This window comes from Struthio camelus, chromosome 2, assembly GCF_040807025.1.
Source record: "Struthio camelus isolate bStrCam1 chromosome 2, bStrCam1.hap1, whole genome shotgun sequence".
NCBI lineage: Eukaryota > Metazoa > Chordata > Aves > Struthioniformes > Struthionidae > Struthio > Struthio camelus.
The window spans coordinates 112,158,697-112,180,709 of record NC_090943.1 but is presented as its reverse complement, the minus strand read 5'-3'; the positions used below and the strand labels follow the sequence as shown (position 1 = coordinate 112,180,709).

Below are 22,013 nucleotides of genomic sequence, written 5' to 3'. Positions count from 1 at the left end.
GATCCTTCTTCAGGATCTCAACCTTATCAAAAAGATGCTTGTGGAATGACATTTAAAGAGACGCAAAACTTCTTAAAGTGAATTATTAGAAGAGAGAAATAATTTCTTTGATCAAAACAGGTTGTGGTAAATAATGACTCTACAGAATAGTTACGGTAGTATGTCCGTCAGTGTTTCAAAGAGTTTTCAAAGATTCACATAATCTTTCATTCATAAAAATATATCTTTAGTGCCTGTTTCTGTGTAGTGACGTCTTCTGGAGATAGGTCTAGTCACTGTCTTTAAAGTGACTTGTTAAAGAGAAAGAACAAGCATATGAAAAACAAGGGGAAATTTTAAACTGAGCCAACAATAAAACAAGCTGAACTGTGTAGAAATCTGTTATAAGCATGGTATGAAAAGCACCGCTTTTGTATTGGGTTATAAAGGGAAGTGCAACTTGTATTAGATACATACAGTTGTCTTCTATATATTTATTACTTTTACTGCTAAAAATTTTGTTTGTAGCCACCACATTCTGCATGATAAATGGCCTTAAGTTTGATTTCAGGTGCACAAATCATTCTCTAGCATAGACAGTGTGTAGTATTTGCAGTAAAACCTGAAGAGACAAGGATTTAAGCTGTCCTTTTCTTTATTTGTGGCTCCTAATATGAGGGGAAATGTACTCTATGGAAATAAATAATATTTCTTTTTTCCTAAAAAAAGGAATTTTTTCTATTATATGTTGTGCATATATATTATATACCATTATTTTCTACTCTTTCAATGAAAGCACCAAATAATAATGCTTTGCTGCCTTTTTAGTGCCCCATCCTCAAGAAAGTTGCAGCAATTAACCATATACTGTATACAAGTTATTAACTATTTTATGTAACTTTACTAGCAAATGCTCTTTGCATATATACAGTGTGTGTGTGGAGGGGTGTGCGTATGGGGGTGTGGGTGTGGGGGTGTGTGTGTGTGCATGTGTAAATATGCCATATAATGCTAGTATTTTAAGCCACAGATGTTTATGTTAAAGGAAGGGTCTTTCATTCCCTGTACATATCATTTACTTTCAGATATTTGAAAAGTAGGTAGCAATGGTAAGTTCTAAAAAGGGTTTTAAAGTGTCTGTCTGCTGTGAGAATGAGGGGACAGTGAACAGCAGCGACACTTACTTAGAAAATATGATTCTCTAAGAAGGTCTATGATTCACTGATCTAATTGATATTTGCTGATCATTTATGTAAATGATATCTGTGGTGCCAAGAAATGCTGAATTCGAGGAATGTTTATGAAAGAAAACCTTTCTCAAAATCCTTTTGTGATCACCAGTGAGATTTGGGAGAAGGAAGAGATAGATTAATATATTCAGCATTTAGGAGTGGATGAAAGAAAACTGGAGGATCTTAGATTTCAGTGTGTTTCAACACCAAAAAAAAAAAAAAATGCCGTGTATTTGTAAAGCATTTTTATGCTTTATCTTTGTATATAACAGGGTAGCAACCTTTATTTTAGAGGAGAGAGGTGAAAGGATGAAAGAAGGTAATAATGTTTCTATTTCTGAAAAGATTACCAACTTTCCACAAGTTAAAGTGGCACACTTCTAAGTCAGCAAAAAATTTCAGGTATCACATCTCATTAAGATCTCAGCTAGATAATTATGCTTAAATTTTTGCTTTTTTATGCTTAAAACCTCTTTGAGCTTTATTTATATGCAGATCTAGGAAAGAAAGGACAGTGCAGTATCTCATATGGCAAAGTATCACTTACAGAACACATAGCTGTATGCCAGTATTTATGAGCAGTTTAATTCTGGAGGCCAAGAATCACAAAAAAGCTATGATCCGTACTAATTCATTAGAGGTGTATGTTGTTCTATTGGAGAGGGAGTAAAAAAACCCCCAAACTTTGATTTATACAAGCTGGTAAATCCGGAGTGATCCTGTCAGATAGAAGAGACTATTGTGCGCAAAACATCCTTTTTATAGCAAGATGAACATTAATGCAGAAATTAAGCCGCCAAAAACCACCAATATCTGCTTGACAGCTTTGCCTTTCCATAAACAATATTACCATTTCATAAATTAGATGAGATGATTTTGGACATAAATCATCAGTAAAGCTTAATTTTTACATACATATCTGTGGTTTTGCATCAGCAGGTAGGTTATGGTGATCAAAGAGGGAAAAAAAAATTATTCATAACTTTAGGCTATGGGTTGGTCTGAAGCACTAATATTAAGCTTAGGAGCCAAATTATACTAAACTCTAATAGTCATGCTCAAGGACGTTCATATGGTGAAGGAAGTCTTTCAGTCGTCGTGGGTCGGCTGTCAGACCTTTAGGCTCCATGACCGCCATGACACAGCGCTGAACAGTGATAGATCTAAGGTATAAGGAATAAAGGGGATTTAGGGATTGCAGTGGGTCATAATGGATAGAAAAAATATTTGATTTTATATTAACAGAAAGGTTTCAAATACAACATAAATCCTTTCTAATGGAATGGTTTAAGGTCAAGGAAATGCATTTGTACTCACAAGAGTCTTGGAGGAATCACGTCTTAACTTACCTCAGGAAAACTGAGCAGTAAAACTGAACAGATTCTGCCATCATACTGGTATTAAAGATGTTTTCTTTCTTCAGACCAAGGTCTTCTCTTTCAAGTCTCTTCATTTTCCAGAACATTCTGAGTTGGTGGTGTGTCACTAGCGGGTGCTGCAAAGTTGTTTTTCAATATATCATACGAATAACTGAAATATTTTTCTTAATGGCCAAGAAACTTTCAGTGTATAACACTTATTGTATTTGTGAAGCACTGATGCACTATCACTGAGTGACAGGCCTTAGTGGCATAAACCGTAAAAAAAGTAAAATAATGCCCAAGTCTAATGAGAGGCTTAAAATATGAGAGTTACATGAGTTAAATTAATCTTAATGAGTAATAGCATGTTTTAGTCTTTTGGTATATGCACAAAAATAGGTCCAGATTAGCATATGCACAGCCATCTAACAGTTCAGTTTTTTTTAAGTCTCTCTTCTGACCACTGGCATGCCGTTATACTGAATCAAGAAGATTAAATAAGAAAATAAATACTGTACCTTCTAGAAAGGCTGAAGCAAATTATTGTGTCTAATATGGAGGACTAGATGTTTTTTCTTGGTTACAAGGCCTCCAAATGAAACAACAAAACAGTACAAGAAATAGTATGCAGTATGATCCTGGCTGAAACGTACATAATTTCACATATCACAGCTTAAACGCCTTCTGAGTTGTGGTCTCTGTTTATGATCTGTTAAAGACAGTGTAAAATACACAGTAATGAGAAATTATAAATGCAATTACAGCAAGGAGCACTTAGAATATCTAGACTTCTGGCAGTTTAAAATGCTGTGAGAAACTACAGAGAAAACAGATGCCGTTTAAAAGCCTCCTGTAAAATAATGAGGAAAAAAAACAGCAATACAGGAGGGCATATAACTCATGCCCTAGTATGAATGGCATAATTTTGAGCCAAAAGCAGTTTAAAGGTAACAGCAATACACAAAGTTGAAGAATCGTAAAGGAAGCCTGACATCTTCATTTACATCCTTCTTCCAGTCTTTTCACAAACCCTTCTGCTTTATTCCAGCAGGCAGGAAAGAGCTGGCTTGCCCACGAGAGGGCTAATGTGGCTGTAAACCTTGCAGATTTTGACAAGTTCCATGGGAAACCATTTTGGGAATTGTCTTTTTTGCCTGCACCAGCCTTCTGCAGGCAGACATGAGTTCACTCAGCCCTTTTCCTGGTGGGAAAGAGGAGCGATGCGGACGTGCTAATGCCGTAACATGCCCAAGATGAAGTGTCCCAGGTCTCAGCACGGGGCAGGTCAGCTTGAGGCTCTGACACGGTGAGCTGGTATCTGCCTGTCGATGAGCCTCCGCTGCCGTTGCAATTTGCGGGCTATGCTCCGTTCTGCACCTCGGATTGCCCAGAGCACTCTGGCCATACTCAGAGGTGATTCCCTTTACTTTCACCGTCAAGCTGAAATGCTTTTTTTCATCAGGCAACAAAATAAGGTGGTAAGAACCTTTATACATCATCCCATATAGCTGCTGAACTATAGGAGTTCCTCATAATGCTTTGTAGCCTTTTTAGGCTGTGGAAACAGCATAAAAGGACTAGAAACAGTGCTGGAGGGGAATACCCTCTGCAAGGTCACAGAACTGATCTAGTTACTGATATTTTTCCTGTTGCAACTGCCCCTGTAAGAATAGGATGAAATCCCTGTCATTTATCTCTTTCCGTGGATCCTAACCCTGTCACAATCCACAGATGATTTCCTTTCCACAACAGATAGTGCTATACCTAAGGTGTGGTTAGCAGTTACTGTGTCAGTGCAAAGTAATAGGCAACTTTGATAGGTAGGCTATTGACATACTAGATGGTAATTTCTCAGTTGGAGCAATTTTTGTTTTTCACATCAATATATACTTAGGAAGTTCTTAATTCATGAATGTGCTATGAGTAAGTGACGTATGATTAAGGAGAGACCTTTAGTCCACAAGCTCAAACAGGTACTACCATGATCTGCATTAGCAGTGAATTAATGCATTTAAAAATGAATATATTATTCAATTAAAGTATCATACTTAGCATTAATAATAAATATCTATCCTAAAACAATAAAAAGGAACAAACATGACATTGGTGAGTTTTAAAGCTTAGATCTTACTGCTACATTAATAGAAAAAAACTTCAGTCACTGGGCCTAATTATACGTGAACAACCGTAACATTTGTGGATTTTCCTTTCAAAGCATTTGAGCTACAGTAGTGATGAAAAAACATCCAGAGAGTGTCTTCCTTTTCTGCTGCAGTCTTCTATACCTTCATAATATCTAAACCAATTTAAACCCATATTAATAAAAATGCTTTGAACTGAGACCTTATATGTCAAGTTGAAACACAGAATGAATTTTTACTGTCAAGTTGTAATCCTCTAAATTAGGAGGCGCTTTACAATTGAAATGCTGACACAGATTTCTAATTGTAGAGATGTTGGCAGGTGCTGCTATGCTAGCATCATATTAGCAACTTTTGTGTGTGAATATTGTTCATTAAAGGTTATGCTTATGTCACGTACGTGCAGATTATAGGCTGCAGAATGACAGCTGTGTAAGTTCAGTTAAATTAGAACACGCACTGTAGATACAAGCAGTTACACATTAAGTGGATTAAATGAGTGTCCTTCAAAGGTTTTTCACTTAAAAATAATATATAGCAAATATTTTTATATCTATGTGCTTAAAAAATAAAATGCCTAGCTTCTGAAATGGTTCTTGATACAGCATTAATAATAAAGGAAAAATAAAAATCAGTCTTCTCTTTTAACTAAGCATTAAATTAGCTCAACTATAGTAGTTGCCTGAATTGCAAGTGAATGTTATAGAACACAGATCTAATTGCTTTAGAGTTCCAACCCTCCAAGCAGTGCAGATGTTATGCAAATAGTTCTGTGTTCATTTTCAGACAGTAAAACGTGTTTTTTGCAAATTCAGAATGAGTATAAACATACTTAAAAAAAAATCCATTCCTATTGGGTTACTAGTGAAACATTTCAAAGCACAGTCTTCTTTTGTATACTGCTAGGGACAGATCCTCACCAGAAATCCTGATCAAAACATAGTAGAACTAAGATAAAATTTGGATCAGAACTTCACTGGCGCTGCTGGGTGTCAGTGTATGTTGCGAATGCTCTGGGTATGAGCTACCAGTATGGTATACTGGTATAAATAACTTCACAGCTTTATCTATCTTGTCTCCCTCCTATATGAATCACAGTTCCCACGCACAATTGCTGCTATGTTCTGCTGCAATGTCAGCCGATTTCCATCATCGTCTAGTGATAATTTAACATGTAAGTGCCTAAAACCTGAGTCTTGACCTGTGTAGGCGCTGAAATATTTGAAGTGACCTAAGCTTTGAAAATTTTGAGGCTTCTTTCAGCTTTCGATTATTTTCGTATGCCTGCAGGGGGGAATACTGGCTACTCAGGAGAAGCTTACACTGGAGAGGCTAATACACTTAGACGATGAAAAGAAAAAAATCTAATTTTAAGCATTTTAAGCCTTTTTTTTAAAATCTTTATTTCCTGCCCCCTAACTCCTCCAGGAAATAGTTAATTTGTTAATAAAAGTAAATGTATTTGTTTAGCTGGTTCCATGACATTAATTTTTCCATAAAACTTATATTCAGTAAATCACCTCCCACTCATATTTGTAACAGGTTTGTTATTTTTAAGTAGACGTCATTATTATATTTCCATGTACGTTTTATTAGGAAAAGAGAAAAAAATGCAAAGAGAGAAAAAAAAAGATGCAAAGACAGAAAGATAATTGCATTGCAACTTTTCAGTGCTATTTATTACAAGAAATTGGATTCCTTATCCATTTTTGACCTATGTGTATATGTTTGTGTGTTGGTGTTCATTCCTACGTTTGCACTTGCACATATAATTATAAATAAACAAGTCTGCAGCTTATTTACTTACTTCCTAACCAATTTTTTTCATTACTGCCACCTACTATCATTTGTTATTTGTAGCTACCTTTTATTTTATATGATTCATCAGCATACTTGATCACAAGAACATATCTCTAATAGTGGTATGGTGAATGTGATTATCTAAGATTTTGTGTTGAAATTTTAAGAGAAATTACTGATGCCTTTGCATATATCCTTAGAGAAAAATATATTAAGCATCATTTAAGTCTGTTATCAATATCCTTGGTTTTTAAAAAGGCGGTTCTGATAATGGAGTTCATCAGGCAGCTGCATCAAACCTTTTTTTTTGGTTAGAATCACTTTAAATAGAACTATCTGGTTTGGGGTTTTTTCGGAACTGTCAGTGCTAAAACATTTTTCTCTGGATAAATTAAGGAAAAAAATAAAATAAGAAAATAAAGTGGCTGGATACATTTCTGTTCCTGCTGTCTTAATTATATTAGTTATACAAAGTAGACAGTTTGAAGAGGAAGAGTAAGACTCTACAACATCCTCTGTCACAGCAGCAAGGAGAATCCTTGCACAGGAGGTTCCAGATGTCAGCTCAGATCTTCTCTGACGGAATTACTGTAGAGATCTGAATATAAGATTTGACCTATTACTAATCATTATTATAGTTCAAGAATAAGGTGAGCTGTGAGTGATTTTCTTATTAAGATAATATTCAGGACATGCCACACTTCTCTCTGTAGAGATGCATGCATAAGCTGTGTAAGTATATCCAAGAAGGCAGAAGAAAACTAGCACTTCTTTAGTTTTTTTTTTTTTTCTCTCAATAGTTTAGATAGCAGATCAAATGTATGTGTTTGAGATTGAATTAGTATTTCCCCTTTTACCAGAGGAAATACAGGAGAGAACAGGTGAAGCGATCATAATGCCTTTATCAATTGCTCAAACATCTGCTGCCTAACCTCTACAAGTAAATTTTAATTAGCTAAACAAGTGAGCATACAAAGCACTTTCTTTCAAAAACCTGCTTTTCTTTTTTCTTTTTTTCATTAAGGATGAACCCAGCCAATAATTACATGCTTGCTTTACTTAGTTTCTGGGAGTTTTCCTAGTGACATTTCTGTTCTTGCAGTGCTGGGGCTTTACCTGCAGAAGTGCACAATGTTTTCCTCAGTTGTAATTGCCAGCAACGTCAAGAGACACTCTTGGTCTGAGTGTTTTGTTGCATAACAAAATAAGACGCTAAAATATGAAGCGAATACCAAAACACTCACAAAAGTTTTACTGTTCTGAGCATTGACATGCCGATCTGATTTCGTCTCTGCCACTTGGAGGAAACAGAGCTCAGTTTGTCACCGTAACGCCTGCCATTGAACTTCTCCATTTTGTGACAGCACGCTGGCAAAGGGAAGTGCTATTTGGTTAGGGCACACACTTGAAAAAGAAGGCTCCAGAGTTACATTCCTGGCTGTGCTTTTGATTCAGTCGCTCTGCTCCCCCCCACCCTGCCGCCATGTTTGTGAGAATTAATTTATCTTTAAAAAGAGTCCCGATACCTGTGAAAGAAAAGCGTTATTTACAAGGTTTTTATGATTATTACCGTATTGTTACTATTGCCTCTTCTAGTCTAGTACTACCATTAAGTAGACTTGTTAAATTTAGGTATCACACTGTATATAGATTTTTTAAGGAATTAAAATTAAAAAAAAAAGAACGAAAAAGGAAAATTGCCTCCTTTACAGAGGACATAAACCCTAATTGTGTACTACTGAGCAGACCACCTTATTTAAAGAGAATACAAGGAAATTAACTGAACTTAAATTGTCAGTGGTTAGTCCCGTTAAAATATCACCGTCCTCTGATACTGTTTTCTCTAACTGTGCAGCATAAATGGTCAACTCTGTAAGTGAGATTCAGTGAGGCTTTTATCTGATCGTTTCCTGGCCTCATAGTAAACTGCAGATCATTCATAAGGAAAATGCTAGTTTGCTGTGCCTCAAAAGTTTTTTAGACAGCATTTGTAAAGTGAGTAAAATCACTGAATCACCTACTGCCATACTGCCTTTATAGGTCAATAAAGCTGTTGCCACCTGAAGAGTAACAATAGATTAGGATGAGCCAAATGAGTGAAAATATACATGCATGTATATAAATATATACATGAAATATACATGAATTTATACATGAAAATATGCATGTGTACTTACTCATATATGAGTTGACATATTTTACAACGCTATCATCATCCTTTTTCTCTTGCAGCAAGATTAAGTATTTGGATCAGGTGAAGCTATTCTTCCACAAAAATAAATAAATAATGCAGCATGATTTAACAGTAGTTTTGTTAGCGGAAAAACCCTCATTTGAAAGCAGAAATGTTTTCTGTAAGTAAAAAGTACTGCAATTTAGTGCAGTAGTGGCTTTAGATAAAACAACCTGTTTGTGGTCTGACACTGATTTATGAGCTGTAGTTTATTTATCTCCTTTGTTTGGGTTATCTTTTTTTGATGATCAGATATGTTTGTAATATATTTTGTTTAGTTTTGGCAGAAAATTAAGTCCTCTGAGGATTAGCGGTGTGATACACCCTGAATTAACTGCCAAAGATGCAATAATTTTTCCCTTCTGCTTAATTGTATTGTGCAAGCAATCATTCATGCAGTAAAAGTAATTACATTTTTGTTTTATTCCATTTTCTTACTATTTTGTTAATATTTAAGTGCATGCAGTATTTGAAAAGATGCTCTCTCTCAAGCACACTCTTTCTTCCGCACTGTGAATGAGGAAGCAAAATAAATCCAACAGTAATGAAATAAGTCTGAGCTCTGATAATAGAAGTTAGAATACTTTACAAATACTTCATCAAAAATATTCTATCAAAACATTTGTAACAGGTTTTGACAGAAAAAAAAAATATCTGTTCTCTGGAGAAAATTACATCTACTCAACAAAAACAAAATACCTAAATGTCAAAAAAACTCAGCTAAAATATTTTTCTTCACATCTGCTGATAATAATGGCCCATGGGCATTCAGAAGTTTCATGTCACTACTCTCCATAGGTTTGATTCATTAGCAAAGCTTTTCCCCTTGATGCACCTCGGCCAAGATTTGACTTTTTTTTTTTTTTATGATATTGAGTTTTCAGCTTCTAGAGGAAAAAATGTATATTTATTTGCTAAAATTTAAAATTACTCTTGAAAAATTTCAGTGATTTTCATGACTGAAATATTTCATGTGGAAACAATCAGTTTCTGAAGCAGTTTTACTTGTAATTTTGACATTACAGAGAGCCAGCACTACAGGTTAGGATATCATCGAACCAACAGCTTAGGATTCTGACCTCAGCTATTTTGTGATACAGTTATATAGTAAGGAAACTGACTGCTTTTGACCAAATCTTGCTGTCTGTTTCAGTGATAATCAAAAGGAGGCTGCTCACTAATTTATGATGCATAAAAGGCCTTATTGAATACTGTGTCAGTAACTCCAAATATACTGAAATAAATTTAAATATATTCCTTACTTTATACAGTGCTTTATCTGACTGTACCATATTCTATTCCTTAACTCAAGGAAGAATTAAAATTACTCCCAAATTAAAAGTAAGTTATGCTCTGAAATCTCTAAGGCTCCAGGTAAGGTGCGGATTAGAAGCAACACTGCAAATTTCTTTAGATCCCATTCACTAATTTCTGCCTTTGATCTTCCTGAATCCAATGTTTATTAAATTACCCTTGTTTAAATCTAATTTTCTCTAAGCAGAAAATAAAAAGTTCCAATGGAAAATCTGAGACTCATTTCTCATATATCTGTATAGTGAATTTATTTATGAGGCATTAAGCATATCATATCTGTAGCATCCATATTTAGGGAAGAGTGAATATCACACAGTAATATCAAATGCAAAGACTCCAACCAATCTTGACCATAATTTAATTATATATCTTGTAATTTTATGAATTTTCATATGAATAAGTTTTCATTTACAAAAACCGCAGTAGCAAGAATAGCATTTAATCATTTTGATGGGGCAAATTTAGCATCTATAAATACAGTTGACTAAAGGATTTTTTTTAACAGGTCAACATTCATCAAACTGAAAGAAAAATATATATTTTTCTCTCTTCTGAATGTCTTGAACAGCAAACAGTTTCCAAAGCTGGTTGAGTAGTATCTAGAGAAAGGAATAAACTCTATCCTAACCATGAAAAGCTAGTAAATAATAACCCATTCATGAATCACAACTCTTAGTGTGCATAAAAAGAATAACTTATATTGATGTCTCACTATATTGTTCATCAAGCTATACATTTAATATATTTTCATATATTTTTATAAAGTGTTTGAAAATTCATGTATAAAATATTTTTTATATAGTGGAATTGGTTGGAAAATTTGCGATTATATTTTACAAACAATTTATCTGATAGATTTTACAATTTATCAGAATAAAATGTTGAGCTTTTTTTCATTATTCATCTAACCCTCATTATGTAAAATTTTACATATCTTAACATTATTGAAATTTTTCCTTTAATGAAACACTTTGGCATTCATATTAATATTAAATAACTTTATTTAAAGCTCTCAGGCTTGAATCTTGAGCTTAACATGCTGAAATTCAATTTAGTAAACCAGAGAAGAGGGTAACTGGCTGAGGAGAACAAAAATATAATGGTTAAAGGATGCGCAGTGCTGCTGCATTCTGCACTCCTCACTTTTAGCACATGGGTTTCCCCTTCCATGCTCAGATTAGACTATTAACAATGTACTCTACATTGAGGACAAAATCAGAAAACGTGAAGTCAGTACACAGCACAACCGGTTCCTATTATATAGTACAAATCACCTGCATCACCTCAAATTATTGTTTCAGTAAACATCAACTCGCTATTTCCTTAAAAAGTTAAGAAACAGACCTGACTGATAGACTACCTTCTCCTTCCTTTTTGATCACCATGTGATCAAAAGCCCAAATAAACCAATAGATTAACTGTGCCAAAGCTGCTGCTGATGCACGGTCAGTGAATCCAGCACATTCCCGATGTTTTGGGTGCCAGAGGGCTGGTTTATGCATGAGTCTGGTAATCGCCAGAAACTGCCAGGCCTTTGAAAACCTGGGCAGACACCCATAGCATTCCCGCTTACATAGAGAAGATCCACCTTGGAAAAAGACAGCATGTCTAGAGAATTCCTTGCACGTAACAGCTTTGGTGCTAGAGGAAGTTGCCGACTTTCAGGATACACTGAAAGGCACCTGTAGGAATTCTGGAAAGGGGAGGAGTAAGCAAAAAACAGGACCTGAAGCAGTTTTGGGAAGGCCCTTATTTTTTATACTGCCCATTTGATTGGGATGCGCTATTACATAGTAAAAATGAGGAAATAAATTACCGTGGAGCCTAGAGACTGCATCTATCATAACTGCAGGAGCAGACCTGAACTTATCTGAACATAGAAACAAAGTACATCGGTGTTTAGCCAAAGATTACAGAAATCATCGGTAAATCTCAGGTGCCTGAAACAGAGCTAAGGAACGATAACTGCGTGTTTCTCAAATACAAACTCATTGAAACTGTCTTCATTTAGCCCCATCATTGATATGGAGGGGAGGAACGGGGAAAAATGGGAATGAAAGGTAAAATATGTATGTATACTTACATAGAATGATGCAGGTAGGTATGAAAGATGATCCTGCACAGCATAGCATATATAGATCTAAAGCAGAGCTCTAAGAGTTAATGACATTGTTATGACGGTTAATGTATTGCTCTGCACAGGATATGAATCAGGTCAATTAGGCTTTCCTATGGTTAAGTAAAGTTAATTTTAAATTGTCTCTGATATCAACATGTAACAACTGTGAGCAAATATTGAACTCCTAATGACAATCACTGCATTTTAAGTACTGAATAAATGGGGTTGCATATATTAGACAGTACATTTGCAAGTACTCTGCAACTTTCAAATACTAAAAATAAAGTAGCTGCAGATTGAGAAACATCCTGTTTTCTGAAAAACATGCAAAAGTTGAAAGAAACCAGTACCATCCTAAAGCAAATAGTGATTTTGTTTGAAATAAGCAAATGAACAAGGAGAACTGGAAAAATCATATCATGATTGGCACGCTTTCTTTCTGTTTATCTTCAGCCTTCAACTTAACCTCATGCTCAGATAGTCACAATAGTAGGGCAGCTGGAATGACATAATCTGGCCTGGGTAGAGCACTCACAGTATGAACGGCATTGCTGAATAATCAGAATTTTTCTCCTATAATGCCCATTTTGTAGTCTAAGTTAATTCACTATTCTGAAAATTGAATATCTTTGCAATCATTTTAATACAGAGCAGAACTACATTGAAAGCCACGTATATTTAAATAAATTAGAGCAAGCTAGCAAATTGCAGAGGTTGAGATACAGGAAGAATTGTGAACATGAGGCAACTTTTTTTTAAGAAGGCTTCAAAACATGTTTTATCTTTGAATTCCTGAAGGGTGAAATGAAAATAAGCAACAATGGACACAATAGAAGAAGCCTTTCCCCCCCCTCCCCACCTACACAGTAACCAAACCTTTGTAAGGGCAGATCCACTGCATAATCCCTATTTACTGGAGTCTCAGCTCGTGTAGGCAAATGTAAATCTTCAGCACAAGAATGTGTGCACAATGCAGAAATTCTTTATTCCTTCATAGCAAGGCCTCTTCAATATAGTTCACTGTCAATACAAGATAGCTGTCTGTGCAGAGAAAAGAAAAAACACTTTGTCCACTGTAAGCATAAGCCCTTGTTCTGAAATGAAGGTTACCCTAACCTGAAATAAGTCTTTCTAGAGTCTTGACATCAAGATATTTTCAGGCAATAAATATGTATAAACAAGCTCCTGGAATTCTTATTGCAGATATGACAAAGGACTTTATTCAGTTCTCCGACTGAAGTTTTTAAGAAAAGTTCCCTTTTTGTGTTGGGCAATTACCACATTTTTTACATTTGATAAAAATTGTAAACAAAACATCCAGGTTTTCATTAAATTAATGTGTCATACAGAAATAAGAAACACTGTAAATGAACATAACCACTTAACATTTTTATTTTTGGAGTACTCTGAATATTGTAGTCTTTTAAAATTAAGGATTCTGCAGTTCACTTTTTTTGCGCTTCATGTTGCCAGTGTGCTCTAGTGAGAGCTGTTTGGCATTGTAAAATTTTAGTTAAGTTAATGGCCATCTCGCACCATGCAGTGTAAAAAGCTTGAATGTACCAGTAAAACTGGGATTTTTTAAAATTATTACTCATTCTTCTAAAAGGCTGCTATATCATATTTTGTCATTTGGTAATTATTTGGTAATGCTCCTAGCAGACGTACTGCTTCCCTAGGTAGAGTACTGTGTGAAGATTTCATTAGAAATGGGACTCTTTAGGGAAGAATGTTGTCTAACGACATTATACAAGTTTATTCTTTAATATTATAGTTTACTTTATATGGCATTATTTCTAGATCATATATCTAGATCTATATCACTGAAGATATGCTGTTTTGACAGCCAAAACAGTATATGAAAGAGAGCAAGAGGAGAGGGATGCAGGGTAGGAAGGAGGGAGGAGGAACCTCTTTTCTTTCCCTTCCCTTCCTCTTACCCTCCTGCCACGTAGTGGGAATCATTTTGTCGGAAGCAACGGGAGACATGCTCATCCGATGATGATCACAAGCCTCAGTTTATTTGCACATTTTCATGACTTATATAATAGAGTTAATTAGCTCATACATATTGCAACAGCCAAGCTCCTTATAGGTTGCTAACATTAGTTACTTATCATGCCCGACAGCCAGATGCGGTCAGCCTGTTTGTACCGGCATTTTTGCTGATACAAAACCTAGCCTCAACCCCACATCCGCTCAACCAGACACTTCCCCAAATCCACGCGACCCAGGCGCGTTTCACATTGCCTTCTGACACACAGTTACATCCAAGCAGTTCTTGCAGCCGTGTCTTCATGTCTCTCGTCACGTAGCCGACTTCCCAAAATACCTTCCACACGTCCCCCACTTTCTTGTAGTAGGACATAGTTAATCTGTATTTTAGCAAGTAAGCGCAGAAACAGCTTGCGAAGGTAGGAAATTAAGCAAGGTAATATCAGCAAAAGTAGCAGCAGCATAAGTCCTACATTTATGCTGTACATGAGCAAGGTTTTGAGCCAGGGGCCAATGCCAAAAGAAGTGAGCCAGCTGTCCAATGGGTTGTTGAGGACCTTAATGTTTTTGGTGTGATCTTTGAGCCATTGCAGCTGCTTATGAACAGACTCAGAATTGGAGGATAGATTGAAGCAGTACATACCTTCGAACTCCGTACAACCATGGCCGTGTGCCAATAGCAAAAAATCAGTGGCAGCTCTATTCTGGAGGACCTGATGTTGCAGGTTCTCCATATCTTGTGCCAATTCACTAAGGATCTGAGTCGTCACGTTAGACTATTTCACCATCCAGCAAGCGAGTTTGCTGATAGTACGGAGTGCATGAGCAGTACCCACCCCGGGGACTATGGAGGCAAACGAATTAGCTGTGGGCACCCAGAGTTCGACTTGATCGCTGCAGTCGGGAGTCAGTGCAGATAGGGTTCTCTTTTCACGGTGAGTCTTGTTGAACAGGAGGTGTGACATCACGGTAACATTTGGCATGAAAAGGGTCAATTTTCCTAGGTAGCACGGGCCCCCATGGGCATGCCTTGGAATTCCCTGCCAGGCCCGATCCCCACAAATTAAATAGGTATTGCGAGGTAATGCTTTTGCACTGTCATTAGCCCAAACCTTTACATCTCTCGGTCCCCATCCGTAGGTTCTATAGGGACCGCACATGTATGTTTTATTCCAAAAGGGGTAGCTCCTGGGAGTAAGCCAAAACGTGGGATCGTCCACACCCCACCTGAAGTTGCCCAATTCAATGCATCCCGACTCATTTGCCGAACTATTTAGCATTCGGCTTCCCAGGAGCCTGATCTCCTGGGGGTCCCACGGTATAGTTTTGTTCAGAGCTGCCAAGAGTCTTGCTGTACATTCACTATCAGTAAGTTGGCCATCACATCGGCCGGTGGACAACGTAGCAAAATCGGATACATTAAACCCAGGTATACCCACCAGGCATGTGCGAAAAGGGTCAGTAGCCGACGCTAAAGCCAGACAGAAGGAAGTGGTATGCGTTTTCATAGCCCATGTTAGCCACACATTTGGAGGGGAAGCAAAGTAAAAGGCAGAGCTGGTAAGGCACAGTGTTATAAGGCAACAACCGCGAAGCCATATTGGCACTCTCCCCCTATTCGGACCCTTTAGCTGTTGGAGGGTCAGCTGCATCAGACACTGCCGTAGCGAAAGGATCGAGAGCAGGTTTCGTCCACTTCGCAGGTACCCACAACGGACCTGTCGGGGCAGAAACACAAAGATAGCCCCTTCCCCAAAACAGAACCTTTGCAGGCAATTGCCATAAGCCGGTTCGCGGATCCTTGTACCGGACCCAGATATTATTATGATCTCGGCTTCGAGGCACGGTGCCGGTGTGTATAAGAACGGGCGGATGACGCGCCTCGCCGAATACACATAGGTGGTTTAGGACGAAAAGGGTTTTCAGCAGTCGAGAATGTGGGTCAGCGATTCCCTCGTGATGCTTTAAATGTTGTTTCAGGGTATTGTGTGCCCGCTCCACGATAGCTTGCCCCGTAGGGGAGTGGGGAATGCCCGTAATGTGGCGAACCCCCCACGTTGCTAAAAACTTTTCAATTCTACGACTGGTGTACGCAGGCCCATTATCTGTTTTTAGTTGTTGCGGTACACCCATAACAGCAAAACAACCAAGTAAATGTCGTTCAACATGCAAGGCTCTCTCCCCCACCTGGGCTGTTGCCCAGATGAACTTACTATAGGTGTCAATAGACACATGCACATATTTTAGGCGCCCAAAAGTGGGGATGTGTGTGACATCCATTTGCCACAACTCATTCGAGGAGAGTCCTCTGGGATTGACCCCTAAACCTAAGCCGCAACCGCCATTGTGGTCACTGCAGATGGGACATGCGCGGACTATGCCGCGAGCCTCTGTATGCGTTATGCCAAACTCTCGGCAGAGACCTTTAGCATTCTGGTGAAATATGGAGTGAGTCTCCCTAGCCAAAGTGGTCTTGGCCACGGGGGCGGTTGCCGAGAGAGAGACCAATTTGTCTGCCCTGGCATTGCCCGCGCCAAGACCAATATTCCATTTGTGACTACGAACATGAATAATGCAATATGGGTGTTCCCTAAGTTTTACCGCTCGTCTTAGCTGATGTAAGAGCGCAAGGAGGCGTTCATTTTTGACATCCTTAACCAGGGCATCCTCGATGCGCTCAACCACACCAGCCACATAGAGTGAGTCAGTGACAATGTTAAGGGGCCCTAGCAAGTGTAGCAGTGCCCAAACCACAGCAGACAACTCCATGGTTTGGAGCGTATCTGCTGGTGTAGCATTGAGCAATGTTTGTTGCCAAACACTATTGTCCTGCCAGGTGACGGCGGCCCGACGCGATTTTCGCCCTGCGTCAGTATATACTGTTATAGCGTCCTTTATAGGGTTCTTCTCTCTCTTGGGGCATGTCATCCAGTTCCATTGTCCGATCCATCGTAATAATGGAGATTTAAAGCTATTAGTTTTAATCACGGAACCGGCACCAAGCAGTGCTTCTTGTAAATGTTCACTATTCTGCAAATACCATCGTAAGGAGTCTTTCGTTCGCATGGGTAGATATATCGTAGAAGGCTCACAACCTTGAACTTGTAAGATTCTTTCCCTTCCTCGTTTTATCAAATCTGCCAAAACCTCTACTTGTTGTACTAAGGTTTTAATCTGCTGTAAAGCAGGGGACACCCACTCAAGGATACCCAACTCTCCGGTGCCCCTTAGTTGCACTAGAGCCCCGATTAGGTATCGGTGCCCCAGCCATACAGCAAGATCAACCGGGACGGTAGCATTAAGGCGGTGTACATGTCCCACAAGCGCACGGTCTACAATCTGTTGTATAAGGTTTCTTTGATGCGGAGTGATGTTGAGTTTTGTCGTAGGGTCCGTGCCCCTCAGAAGCGGGCGGAGTCCCTCCAGCAATTCATTTGGGATGCCCACTATGGGCCGCAGCCACTGCAGGTCTCCCAAAAATTTCTGCGCATCATTAAGGGTCCGCAGCCGTGATTGTAATTGCAGCTTCTGAGGGGAAACAGTTTTATCAGTAAGTACCCAACCTAGGTACTTCCATGGTGATACTTGTTGAACCTTGTCTGGAGAGATCACCAGGTTAGAGCATTGCAACACCTGCTGAACATGCTCAATTTGGCTGTCAGAAAAAGGAGTAGCTTGGGCAAATAATATATCATCCATATAATGATATATTACGACATGTTTCCATTGCTCACGTAGAGGCTGCAATGCCGCAGCTACATACAGCTGACATAACGTAGGGCTATTACGCATGCCCTGTGGCAACACTGTCCATTCAAACCGTTGATCTGGACCCTCTCTGTTGAGGGAGGGCAAAGTGAACGCAAATCGCTTCCGATCCTGAGGGTGCAGGTCGATGGTAAAGAAGCAGTCCTTCAAATCGATGATCAGCAGGGACCAATGTTCAGGAATCATGGCTGGGTTAGGCAACCCTGGTTGTAAGGCACCCATGGGCTCCATTTGCTTGTTGATTTCCCTCAAATCATGTAGCAGTCGATATTTGCCCGATTTCTTCTTTATGACAAATATTGGGGAGTTCCATGGACTAGTGGAGAGACGTAAATGGCCTTGTTGGAATTGCTCGTTTACTAATTGATGAGCATGAAACAGACTTTCCCGTTTTAGTGGCCATTGCTTAACCCATACCGGTGTGTTGGTAGTCCAGGTAATGGGAATTGGGAAAGTCCAAGCAATGGCTAAAAAGCTAAAGGGTGTTCATTCGTGAGCACAACCCCTAATTGAGCGAGTATATCTCTGCCGATTAGGCACTGCACCGTTGGTGGTAGTTGTACCACAGAGAACACAGCAGAAACTTGTCGCCCCTCTAGCTTTACTTTCAATGTAGGTGTTCGTTGTGCAAACGTCATGCCCCCAACTCCGGTGACCATAGTGTTTGATGGAAACAGGGGCCATCCCTGGGGCCACTGTGACGGGGCGATTATGCTAGAGTCTGCGCCAGTATCCAAAAGAGCCATAAGAGTCACTTGTTGATCATTATAGGCAAGTTCAACTTTATGTCTAGGTCGATCATTTAAAGTCAAGGTCAGGAGAGTCAGTCCCCCGGAGGAACCGAATCCTTGTCCCTCCCGGTCCTTGTTGGCTAGCGAGGGTATTTCCTTTGTAAGTTGTTCCAACGGGATTAATTGAGCAATACGTTGTCCTTTGGTTATCCGTATGGGTGGAAAAGGAGTGTGCAGCATTATCATTATTTCTCCGGTATAATCAGCGTCAATGACGCCAGGTAGAACAAAGAGTCCCAACATTGATGCTGATGATCGGCCGAGCAACAATGCCCCCACAGACTTGTTTTGAATCATGACAGGACCGTACACCCCAGTAGGAATGCGATGGGGCTGAGTGGTCAGGAGGCTAACGTCTACAGCGGATGCCAGGTCAAGTCCGAGACTCCCTCTCGTTGCTGGTCTGAGCTGGGAAGTTGTGTAACAGCTACTTGTGTCTGTGCGCGGCTGCTCCGACTCGCGCTCCCACTGAAGTTTCCCGAACGGCGACGGCAAGCACCAATGTTGTGGCTGTCTGAACGACATCTAGCACACCAGACACCAGACGCGGTACATTCCTTCCGGACATGACCCGGGAGCCCGCAGCGGTAGCATTTCACTCGGGGGAAACTTCGCCCCACATTCTGCCGGGTGGCCACTGACGCTTGGAGAGGTGCAAGAGCTGCTAAGACCTGCATCTGAGACGTCCTAGCCTGTTCCTGTAACCCGACACCTAGTTGCTTAATGGCCTCCACTACCGGGGCCTGGGGTCCAATAGGTACCTGGGCCAACCTTTCCAATGCCTCCTCAATCGTCCAATTGGCACTGAGGGTGCTCAGAATGTTACGAGTAGTAGTATTACAATTTTGTAGGGCGCACTGCTTCAGCAAGGCGCCCCGCATGTACTCAGGGACCCCAGCTCTCTCTATAGCTGCTGCAGCCTTATCGATAAAGGCTCCAAACGTCTCATCTCTACCTTGTTTAATGCCCATGTACACTGGTACACCACCGGGCTCCTTAACACGATCAATGGCACGGCGCACCAACTGCATCGCCTCCCGTAACTTATCGGGGCCCAGCAGGGCCTGCGCCTCGGTGCGGAGGAATGGGCCGATGCCCATAAGTTCCTCCACCGTCACGCCGTGTAAGGGGTCGCCCGGCTGTCGTTGGCAAGCCACCGACTCGTGAACCAAGCTCTGCCAATGGGCATTAAACAACAATTGTTGATGCTGAGTAAAAATCAGCCGAATTATCCCTCTGCAATCCGCGGGCAGAAGTATCTGCGTGCTCCAAAGGTAGTCAAGCATTTGCCTCACTGGTTCACTGTGGGCCCCAAACTGACTGACAGTCGCCCGCAATTGCGACAAAAGTTTCCAATCTAGGGCGGTTATCACTGCCTGCACGCCGCCCCCCGGAGCAGCCTGGAAGGCGACGGGGCAGGCAAGCTGCTCCGCCACCTGCAGCACATCCGCGTCCCCCCGTTCCAGACTCTCCCTGGCGAGCGCAGCCCAGGCCTCCCGACGGTCCTTAGCTATGGCATCAGCCAAGTCGGCTTCCGCCCCCGGGGGCGGCTCCGGGGAAGGGGGGGCCGAAGCCGCATTCTCGTCAGGGGCCGAGCCCGCAGGGGCCGACTCGCCAGGAGGAGGAGAAGGAGGGGGGGGGAGGAGGAGGGGGGGCAAATAGACAATAGACGTATTCGGGGGTAGGGGAATATCTCGTGGCCAGTCCGTGCCATAAGTCTTATTTTTTTCATGTGCGGCAGAGGCCTGCTCTGCCGCCCGCTGCTCAGCCTGGTACTGCAGTAACTCATTATGGACGGCCCTCCAGGTTTTACCCAACTTCTTGGCCAACTTATCTCCATCAATCGCAGCCTCCCAGAGCTTATCACTTAGCTTACGCCACTCGGACAACTCATGGACTGTATGAGAATTTTGAAAGCAGCCCTGGGAGTGTCCGTAGGCCAGTAAACCAGGAAGCTCTTTTTGGAGGTCCAGCTCCTTAACTTGCCTCTTTTGCAGGAAGATGGTAAAAAGGTTATACGCTGCTTGCCTCTGCATACCTGATTCACGTCAGCGCTGTTGCAGCTCTCCAAGGTCTCGGCAGCGCGTATCAGCCGGGTACGCCGATGTGAACGCCCGGGGCTCGACACAGTTTTCTTCGCTGTGTTTTAGCCGTCCTCGCTGCAAAGGACCTGCCCACCTCGTTGCTCCGCCGTGGATCACGTCGGGGTCACCATTTGTCGGAAGCAACGGGAGACATGCTCATCCGATGATGATCACAAGCCTCAGTTTATTTGCACATTTTCATGACTTATATAATAGAGTTAATTAGCTCATACATATTGCAACAGCCAAGCTCCTTATAGGTTGCTAACATTAGTTACTTATCATGCCCGACAGCCAGATGTGGTCAGCCTGTTTGTAACGGCATTTTTGCTGATACAAAACCTAGCCTCAACCCCACATCCGCTCAACCAGGCACTTCCCCAAATCCACGCGACCCAGGCGCGTTTCACATTGCCTTTTGACACACAGTTACATCCAAGTAGTTCTTGCAGCCGTGTCTTCATGTCTCTCATCACGTAGCTGACTTCCCAAAATACCTTCCACATCATTTAACCTCAGAAAACTATCTGATCATTGATCAAGTGATAGATGGGAGGCAAACACATGACTGCAAAGAGAGAAGATATGTCCTAGAGTGTATCAGGACTGGCATATTTTCCAGCTGTCTTTATTGTGCCCAGAGGGTATCAATGTAAATTAGATAATCAATAGGCTGGCTGGACTTGATACATAATGACATCACAGTTGAATTTTGATTCCTTTTCATATTATATCCCTCAGAAGGTTTCAGATGTGTATGCGGTTTTCTAACTAAGAGTCTTCTGGCAACCAAGTCACCAATGTGCCCCTGTGGCCAAGAAGGCCAAAGGTATCCTGGGGTGCATGAGGCAGAGTGTTGCCAGCAGGTCGAGGGAGGTGATCCTGCCCCTCTCCTCAGCCCTGGGAAGGCCTCCCCTGGAGTACTGTGTCCAGTTCTGGGCTCCCCAGTACAAGAGAGACATGGAGCTCCTGGAGTGAGTCCAGTGAAGGGCTACTACGATGATGAAAGGACTGGAGCATCTCTCCTATGAGGAAAGGCTGAGGGAGCTGGGACTGTTCAGCCTGGAGAAGAGAAGCATGAGGGGGGATCTTACCAATGTGCATAAGCATCCAAAGGGAGGGTGTCAAGAGGATGGAGCCAGCCTCTTCTCCGTGGTGCCCAGCAACAGAACAAGAGGCAACGGGCACAAACTGCA

At 40.7% G+C, this 22,013-nt stretch overlaps 1 long non-coding RNA gene across 2 annotated transcripts; it reads right to left on the bottom strand.

The window, feature by feature from the left end:
• Positions 1–1,770: 1,770 nt before the first annotated feature.
• Positions 1,771–21,288, bottom strand: LOC138066005 (uncharacterized). Of its 2 annotated transcripts, XR_011139118.1 has the most exons (6): positions 20,772–21,288; positions 13,056–13,220; positions 7,758–7,881; positions 3,091–3,281; positions 2,561–2,706; positions 1,771–2,374 (listed from the first exon to the last, which is right to left on the bottom strand). It is a non-coding gene; the product is annotated as an uncharacterized lncRNA (long non-coding RNA). The 2 variants fall into 2 exon arrangements; XR_011139117.1 differs by lacking the exon at positions 7,758–7,881.
• Positions 21,289–22,013: the final 725 nt, after the last annotated feature.